The sequence below is a fragment of the Chiloscyllium punctatum genome, chromosome 45 (genome assembly GCF_047496795.1).
Source record: "Chiloscyllium punctatum isolate Juve2018m chromosome 45, sChiPun1.3, whole genome shotgun sequence".
NCBI lineage: Eukaryota > Metazoa > Chordata > Chondrichthyes > Orectolobiformes > Hemiscylliidae > Chiloscyllium > Chiloscyllium punctatum.
In genome coordinates, this window is record NC_092783.1 from 28541810 (window position 1) to 28552219 (window position 10410).

A 10410-nucleotide genomic window follows, 5' to 3' on the forward strand; every position below is an offset into this window, starting at 1 on the left:
ATAGTATTCAGGGATGCGTAGTATAGGTACATTTCCCATGGGTTGGAATTGATAGAAATGCAATGTGCGTCATTGAGGTGATAACTTCAACAACACATTGTCAAGCATAGACACGAGAATCTGGACAGCCATTATCATTTCAGGAGAGCAGGGAAAGGATAGAGGGAATGGGTCCAGGTGGGATGCTGTTTGGAGGGTTTGTGTAAACTTGTTGGGCCAAATGGTCTGTTTCTACACTGTATGGATTGGATGGAACACGGTAATCTAATTAATGTCTATGCTTTAAACTCAAAACATGTGTTTTCAGCCATCATTCACACAAAAGACAAACAATAAGATAATTAAAAGAAAAAAACCCAAAACTGGCCAGATTACATAAATGACTTTCATGATGCATTGTTTCTCAAGCTGAGATGCATTTGGCCTATATCTCTTTGAACCTTTCCTATTCAACTACCTGTCCAAATATCATTGAAATGTTCTAACTGTGGCTGCACCTATCACTTCCTCTAGCAGCTCATTCTACATACAAACCACTCTCTGTGTGAAAATGTTGCCCCTTTTAAATCTTTCTACTCTCAGCTTAAAAATATGCCCCTAGTTTGAACTCCCCTGTTCTAGTGAAAAGACCTTTGCAAATCACTTTATCTATGCTCAGCTTTCAATCTCCAGTGAAAATGTCCAAACCTACCCACCCTCTCCTTATAACTCAAACCCTCTCATCCTGACAACATCCAAGTAAATCATTTCTGAAGCCACTCCAATTTAATAATATCCTTCCTATATAAGGGCGATCGGAACTGTACACAATGAGGACATCTCCAAATATTGGTCTACTCATTTAACAAAGTATTGCTTCTACAGAGCACTAAACTTGGAGAATTTCCTAAATTGGGGAATTTAAATTGAAGCTTGTTTTCTAAAAATTTAATTCAGAAGTTGCTAATCCCTAACGCTGAACCTAGTCCAATACTAAACTGCATTCAGCATTTGTTGTGTATAATAGTCAATCTCATGTTAAAATTGTTCTTTGACTTTCACCTAACAAACTCCAATCTGTTTATAGCTACCATCCATTGCACCTGAAATCAAAGCTGCTACCCTGAAATGATCATGGCTCTCCAGATTCTTGTGCCTGTGCTTGACAATGTGTGTTGTTGAAGTTATCACCTCAATTCTATCAATTCCAACCTTGAGTACAGCAACATACCATGTTGCGCAGCCCAGTTCAAACTTAAAGTTGTTGAATTAGCAGAGTGGACAAATAATTGTGCAGAGCTGGCAAATTTAGGATCTCAGAAGAGAGTGTTAGAGGTTGGGGAAAGCTCTCTACACAGCTGAAGCAAATGCCTAAGGAAAATCTAAGACATGTTAAGGATTGGCAATTTTATCACTGGTTGGGTCCGGTGCTGGCCGTGGCAGAAGGGCAACATGGCAACATCGACGAGGTAGGCCCTATGGTGAGAGATGCAACTCTGATGTTGGTGAGTGCAGCGCAAACAGCAGTCAGTCAGTGGCGAAGGAGAATCGGCGCAGCATGAAGAGTGGCGACTTCAACACTGGTTGGGTCCTGTGGAGACAGTGATGAGGTGATGCAGGAGGAATGGTGACCCAGGTGTCTTTGATAATGAGCTGGTTCAGGACTGATGGACTCCCTTTAAGCTATATCTTTGTTTCTAATATTTAAACTATTCAAAATGGTGCAGGATGATGGCTAACAGTGGAAAAGCTTTTCACTGTATTTTACTATTTTTCCTCACTGTAAAATACAAATGCATGTGACAATAAATCATTCATATTCACCTAACATCTGCCCACGTTGACAGCTTACGTTACATGAATGAAAATCACCAGAAAATACTCTCAGGGTGGAAGATTGTGCTATTCCTATGAGTGGGAAGTGTGTCTGGTGGGGGATGTTAATTTTAATTGGGCAGCAGACTCAAAATCAACTTCCCAACAATGTGATGAAACTGAAAGATTCTCTGTCTCTGTCTCTCTCTCTCTCACTCTGGGCTGCTTCTCAACATATCTGCTCACAACTTTTCTCCATCCCTCAACCAATTCCTCACTTTAGGTTCAGCATAAATACCAGCTTTTCCTAGCTACTAACAGCTCTGACGAAGTCACTGGATACAAAAAGTTGACTCTGCTTTCTTCCAACCGATGCTGCCAGACCTACTGAGTTTCTCCAACAATCTCTGTTTTTGTTTCAGATCTCCAGCATCCACAGTTCTGTGCTTAAGGAAGGATTCAGTTATAGAGTTATAGAAATATACAACACATAAACAGGCCCTTCAGTCCAACTCATCCTTGCCTAGTTATCCTAAATTAATCTAAACATGAAAGGGTTCAGAAGCAATTTACAAGGATGTTGCCAGGATTGGAGGATTTGAGCTATAGGGAAAGGGTGAATAGGTTGGGACAGTTTTTCCTGGAGCATTGGAGGGTGAGGTGACCTTATAAAGGAGTGTGGGAGTCCAGAACTAGAGGGCATAGGTTTATGGTCAGAGGGGAACCTAAGGGGCAGTTTTTTCACACAGAGGAAGTGGTGAAGGTTGGTGCAATTGCAACATTTAAAAAGCATCTGGATGGGTATATGAATAGGAAGGGTTTGGAGAGATATGGGCCGAGTGGGACTAGAGTCATCGAGTCAAGAGATGTACAGCATGGAAACAGACCCTTCGGTCTAATTCATTCAAGCAGACCAGATATCCCAACCCAATCTAGTCCCACCTGCCAGCACCCGGCCCATATCCCTCCAAACCCTTCCTATTCATATATCCATCCAGATGCCTTTTACATGTGACAATTTTACCAGCCTCCACCACTTCCTCTGGCAGCTCATTCCATAGACATTCCACCCTCTATGTGAAAAAGTTGCCCCTTAGGTCCCTTTTAAATCTTTCCCCTCTAACCCTAAACCTATGCCCTCCAGTTCTGGACTCCCCAGTCCCAGGGAAAAGATTTTGTCTATTTATCCTATCCATGCCCCTCATGATTTTATAAACCTCTATAAGGTCATCCCCTCAGCCTCCAACACCCCAGGGAAAACAGCCCCAGCCTTATCGCTCAAATCATCCAACCACGGCAACATACTTGTAAATCTTTTCTGAACCCTGTCAAGTTTCACACATCTTTCCAATAGGAGGGAGACCAGAACTGCACATGATATTCCAACAGTGGCCTAATCAAAGTCCCAAACAGCTGCAACATGACCTCCCAACTTCTCTTTTCAATGCTTTGATAATAAAGGAAAGAATACCAAACGCCTTCTTCACTATCCTATCTATCTGTGACTCCACTTTCAAGGAGCTATGAACTTACCTCCAAGGTCTCTTTGTTCAGCAACACTCCCCAGAACCTTACCATTAAGTGTATAAGTCCTGGTCTGATTTGCTTTTCCAAAATGTAGCACCGCACCTTTATCTAAATTAAACTCCATCTGCCACTCTTCAGCCATTTGGGGTAACCTTCCTTGCTGTACACTATACTTCCCACCTTGGTGTCATCTGCAACTTACTAACTATACCTCCTACGTTCGCATCCAAATCATTCACTTAAATGACAAAAAATAGTGGACGTAGCACTGATTGTAATTTTTATTAATCTGTTTGTAATTTTTGTTAATGACTTGGAAGAGGGAGTCGAAGGGTGGGTCAGTAAATTTGCAGATGATACGAAGACTGGTGGAGTTGTGGATAGTGAGGAGGGCTGTTGTCGACTGCAAAGGGACTTAGATATAATGCAGAGCTGGGCTGAGGAGTGGTAGATGGAGTTCAACCCTGTCAAGTGTGAGGTTGTCCATTTTGGAAGGACAAATAAGAGTGCGGAATACAGGGTTAATGGTAGGGTTCTTAGTAAGGTGGAGGAGCAGAGGGATCTTGGGATCTATGTTCATAGATCTTTGAAAGTTGCCACTCAGGTGGATAGAGCTTGTAAGAAGGCCTATGGTGTATTAGCATTCATTAGCAGAGGAATTGAATTCAAGAGTCGTGAAGTGATGTTGCAGCTGTACAGGACCTTGGTAAGGCCACATTTGGAGTACTGTGTGCAGTTCTGGTCGCCTCACTTTAGGAAAGATGTGGAAGCTTTGGAGAGGGTGCAGAGAAGATTTACCAGGATGTTGCCTGGAATGGAGAATAGGTCGTACAAGGATAGGTTGAGAGCTCTAGGCCTTTTCTCATTGGAACGGTGAAGGATGAGGGGTGACTTGACAGAGGTTTATAAGATGATCAGAGGAATAGATAGAGTAGACAGTCAGAGACATTTTCCCTGGGTACAACAGAGTGTTACAAGGGGACATAAATTTAAGGTGAAGGGTGGAAGGTATAGGGGGGATGTCAGGGGTAGGTTCTTTACCCAGAGAGTGGTGGGGGCATGGAATGCGGTGCCTGTAGGAGTGGCAAAGTCAGAATCATTGGCGACCTTTAAGCGGCAATTGGATAGGTACATGGATGGGTGCTTAAGCTAGGACAAATGTTCGGCACAACATCATGAACCGAAGGGCCTGTTCTGTGCTGTATTGTTCTATGTTCTATGATCCTTGTTGTACACCTCTGGTCACAGGCCTCCAGTCTGAAAAGCAACCCTCCACCACCACCCTCTGTCTTCTACTTTCAAGCCAGTTCTGTATCCAAATGGCTAGTTCTCTCTGTATTCCATGTGATTTAACCTCGCTAATCAGTCTACTATGAGGAACCTTGTTGAATGCCTTACTGAAGTCAATATAACTCATGTCCACCATTCTGCTCTGATAAATCCTCTACGCTGCTTCTTCAAAAAACTCAATCAAGTTAGTGAGACATCATTTCCCATGCACAAAGCCATGTTGATTATCCCTAGTCAGTCCTTGCCTTTTGAAATATCCATGTAAACCTTGTTCCTCAGGATTCCCTCCAACAACTTGTCCACCAAGGATGTCAGGCTTTCTTGCAAGTTTACAAGTGACAAGTGTTGAGGAGTCCTTTTCCATGTGTCTACATTCAAGACATGCTCAAAAGGCAACCTTCTTAGAATGAAATGCATTTACAAATTAGGTTAGCTACCAGCAGAAAATAGATGCCTTCAGAATCACGACTGCATATAAATGACATGCAGCAGGTGTGGCAATCCATTTGCTGAAAATGTGGTTACTGTTTTTTCCCTTTGGAAGACATTTTCTGTGACAGCACAATTGATATCATGTGATGGCAGACAAAAGGCAATGGGACAGGGCTGTCTGGGTCAGGGACTGAAGCTCATAATGGGAAGGATGATCATGGGAATGTCAATAGTGATTGAGAAAAGGTGGAAGCAAGAGTAATTAACTTGACAATCATCCTTCAGTATCATGCAAATCGTGGTAGAATGGGTGGAGATTAGTGTGCATCTGATAGTTATTATGGGGCTTCCCATCGAGCAAAATGATCAGGAGAGAAGGGAGGATCTCAAGGGATATTGTGACTGGATCATTTCCTACAAATTGTTCACAGATCACCTCAGGCAGACATGATGATGGGTCAAGTAAACTGCACAATTTTGCTAACTCTGGTGCAGCTGTGAAAGAGCTAGAGGAAGTGTAGCCCAGGGCCAAGCACAGCAATGTGGTGTGGCAACAGAGAGTCAATTAGCACTTGTTGCCGGTAACCAGGCAGGGATGTGTTGTGCATTACTGAATACCAAATGGTGGAACAATGGGCTCAATGGCCCAATTCTGCTCCCATATCTTATGGTCCTATAGACTGCAGGTAGTCAGCTCCCTAACAAATAAGACCGTGTTAGAGTTAAACACAGAGAATGATGATGAAATTCTGATCTAGCTGCATTTGTGGAGCGAGAAACAGAATTAATGTTTTGAATGGGGTAAGACTCTTCTTCAGAACTGAAATACTTTGCATCATTCTTCACAATGGAAAAGATGACTGCAGGTATTAGATGGCATCAGGAAGGATGACTGTGAAGTGTTAAGTGAAATTAACAGAGACAGGAGGTACTACTGGGTTAATAGCTTTTGAAGTGGATATATCTGTAGACACTGATGATATGTGTCACCGGGTTAAGGATTTAGAGGGACAGATTTCTTGAAATGTATCCAGGGGATTTTTTTTTGTCAATATGTAGAAGGCCAAATAAGGGATGGTACGGTGCTGGATCTAGTGAAAGTAGGCAACGTGTTTGATGTGGCAACGGGGGAACATTTTAATGATAGTGACCACAACACGGGGAGAGTTTAAATTTGTTCTGGACAAGAGAAAAGATGGCCTGCAAGTTACAGCTTTGGACTGAGGGGGGGGAGAGATAGATTTTATTAAATTAAAGCAGGATCTGGCCACTGTAGACTGGGAATAGCTCTTTGCAGGTAAGTCTGCAGCGGAGCAATGGGGACCATTCAAAAAGGAGCTGGGGAGAGTATAGGTCCAACTATACCCTTTAGAGAGAAACGTAGGAGCAATAAGTTCAGAGAACTCTAGATGTCTAGGAGAATTCAGGACTGGATAAGGAAGAAGAGCAGGGTGTTTAGCAAGTCCAAATTCAGCTGCAGCCCTAGATGAATACAGGAAGAGCAGGATGGAACTTAGAAAGCAATTAGAAGAGCAAAAAGTGGGCAAGAGGAAGGACGTGTACAGGATTTGAGAGAATCTGAAGATATTTTATAAATACATTACAGGGAAGAAGTTAAACAGGGAAAGAGTAGGGCCCATTAAGGACTAAAGCTACCTGTGGGTGAAGCCACAAGATATCAGAAAGGTGTTGAATGAATAATTTTCTTCAATCTTTATTCCAAAAAAGGAGAACATAGGTACAGAGTTCAGGAAAAGGGATTGTGAGGAACTTGCACAGATTGACATAGGAAATGGGGAAGTATCGGAGGTTCTGCTGGGTTTGAAAGCAGACAAATCCCCTGGCTCGGATGAATTACATCCCAGGCTGCTGTGGGGAGTGAGATAGGAAATTGCAGGGGTTCGGATACAAGTTCTTAATTCCTCTCTGGCCTTGTTGGAGGTGCCTGAAGACTGGAGGACAGTTAATGTGGTTCCACTTTATGAGAAGATTATTAGAGATGAACCAGGAAATTGAAGACCAGTGAGTCTCGTGTTAGTGATAGGGAAACTATTGGAGAAAATTCTGAAGGAGCAAATTAATGGAAAGGCATAAGTTAATTAGGAATAGTCAAGGTCAGAGAAAGGCAGGCCTAACAAATATGTCAGAATGTTTTGAAAATGTGACTAAATACATGGCTGAGGGAAGTTCAATTGATGTGGTTTATGTATGAATGTTAACAAAGCTTTTGACAAGGTTGCACATGGGAGACTGAGAAGCTTAAATCACATGGAATTGAGGGAAACCTGGTGAGATGGATCAGAAATTGGCTTAGTAATAGGACACAAAGGGTAGTGGTAGAAAACTCTTCAAATGACTAGAGACTGGTATGCAGTGGTGTACCACAAGTATCAGTACTGGGATCCTTATTGTTTATTATACACATATATGATATAGATGGTTGTAAGTTACAGGAAGATATAGATGGGATGGTCAGATGGGTAGTGGCTGATGGTACTTAACCCTGAGAAGTGTGAGGTAATGAACTTTGGAAGAAGAAACAGGATGAGGGCATTTAATGAATGGTGGTCCACTGGGTAGCTCAGAGGAACAGAGGGATCTTGGGTTAATCATTCACAGATCCCTGAAGTCAGCAGAGACCATGAATAGGATTGTTAAGAAGGCATTTGGGACACTTGTTTTCAACAATCATGGCATAGAGAATAAGATCAAGGAGGTAATGTTGGAGTTGTACAGAGCATTGGTTAGGCCACAACTGGAGTACTGTCTGCAATTCTGGTCACCTCCTTCCAGAAACAATGTGACAGCGCGAGAGGGGCTTCAGAGGAGGTTCATCAGGATGTTGCCTGGGATGGTGAAATTGAGCTATAAGAATAGGCTTAGGGGGAATCCAAGATGCCAGCGATCTGAAATGTCTGCCCTGCTGAGCTCTGCACCACAACTCAAGCAAAGTAGTGTTCTTACCCTCACCACCTGTTATTTTGGAAAAATTCGATAATTATATAGTTATGGAATTGTTATAAATCCTTTTTTTAGCAAGGGAAGATGACTAAAAGTAAAGAGGTAAAAACAATGTCTGCAGATGCTGGAAGACAGATTCTGGATTAGAGTGGTGCTGGAAAAGCACAGCAGTTCTGGCAGCATCTGAGGAGCAGGAAAATCGACATCTCAGGGTTTTTGCCTGAGACGTCGATTTTCCTGCTCCTTGGATGCTGCCTGAACTGCTGTGCCTTTCCAGTACCATTCTAATCCAGACTAAAAGTAAAGGTTCGGCTAAGTCCCAACACACAGGACATTGCCCGGTGGCATCGGGCACACCCGTGACCTCCTCTGCAACTCCGCAGGAATCACCTACCCAACAGACCTTGGCTGCAGAGTTTGTGAAGCTCCAGGAGATGATCGAGGATTCGATTGAGGAGAGTCGCACCAGGCTGGAACTGATCTTGGCCAAGCTGTACAAACATGAGCAGGAGCTAAAAGGGCTTGGAAAGCAAATGGAGGAGGTCAAACGGCAGACTGCAGCATCGGAGACCGTAATTGAGTCCTCGATGGAGCGGATCCAGGCCCTCGAGAAGCAGCTCTGGGCCTGAACAGAGCAGGTCGACGACCTGGAAAACAGAGGTCGGACAAAGAATATCCAGGTCATCGGGTTGTTGGAGGGAGTGAAAGGTGAGCAGCCAGTAAGGTTTTTTTGAAGACTGATTGCCACAATGTCTTGGTTGGGATGCCAAGGCAGGCTGGGTGAAGGTTGACAGAGCTCACTGGGTTGCAGTGCGCAGATCCGGTTTGGACCAGCACCCCCACCGGGTCCTAGTGTGATTCTAATGCTACGGTGACAAGCAGAGAGTTATGGAAGCATCCAGAATTCAGGCCTTGATTTACAAAGGATCCAAGATAAAGTTCTTCCAGGAATTTTCTGCAGTCGCGATCCATTAAAGGAAGTCCTTTGATAAGGCAAAGTGAAGACTGAGGGACCGATGGTGATTTGTTTTATTTATGATGGGTCTGTACACTCATTTGATTCTTCGGAAAAAGCGAGAAACTTTCTAGACACTTTAAAATAGACTGGATGGTCTGTAGGATATGGACAATAATGTTTTCTCTTTCTCTTTTGTACTTCTCTCTTTTTCTTAAACAAAGTGTTGTTAGATTTTTTCTGATGTTAATTGAGGTTAATGTATAGTTAGGGATGGGTAGAGTGCTCACTTTTAACTTTGTTAATATTGCCTTTTTTTTCTTTTGCTTGAGTTTGGCATGAGACTCAAGCTGGAAGGAGTTATGGAGGTGTATGGGAGATGTGTAAGCACCCTCTGTGGGCAGGGGGTAGAGTTAAATGCTTTTTGTATTTTGCATTTGGTTTAGTTTGTTGGATGTTTGTAGATGTAGTTTTTGAAAGTTCTGTTAGTTTGTTAGATGTTTTAGTGTGTGTAGTCTTTAGGCTCCATGGTCTATTTTCATCTGTATTCAGCGATTTGTAAGTTGAATTCTTCCTCTTGGGAGTTCAAAGGTTGTTGTCGAGGGTCATATCTAACTGTGGTCTCAAATGGTGTACATTAAATGGAACATTAAAGGGAGTCACTCACAGGTCAAGAGGAGAAAAATACTCACGAGTCTTAAAAAGGCGAGGATTGATATTGCCCTGTTGCAGGAAACTCACCTTGGTGATAAGGAACATCTGAAATTACAGCAGGGTGGGTTTGATCACGTTTTTTTTGTCATTCAATACTGAGAATAGGGGTGTGGCCATACTTGTTTGGAAAAATCTCCCATTTAAGTTACTAGATCATATTAAAGCTTATTGTATGGGGGCGTTCGTAATTCTTAAAGCCTCAATATGTGGCGAAGAGTATGGTATTTTGAATATTTTTTGTCCCCGGTGCACTCCTTAAATTTCTGATGGATGCATTCTCCAAATTGATTGCCCTTGTGTCATGCCATATTATTATAAGGGGAGACTTTAATTATCTCATGGATCCCACGGTGGATAGAACGCCCAAAGGCCTCCCAAAATCTTTTCTGCAATCTAAGCAACTGATTGATTTATGTATAGAATTGGGGCTGGTGGATGTTTGGGGGCACCTCCACCCTACAATTCTTCCTCTAATTTTTCTAATTTGCACAAGTGTCATATGAGGACTGATCTTTTCCTAGCCCACATGATTTTTTTGGAATTGGTGATGTCATGCACAATTGGGAATATTACCATTTCTAATCATGCAGCAGCATACTTAGTGGTTAAGATTAAGGGCAATGTAGCGGGTTTACAGCACTGGTGAATGGATCCCTTTATTCTCAAGGACAGTAAGCTCATTGAGTACTTTTCTAATGAGTTTAAAGCATTCATTGTCATTAATTCGTATATGGCTA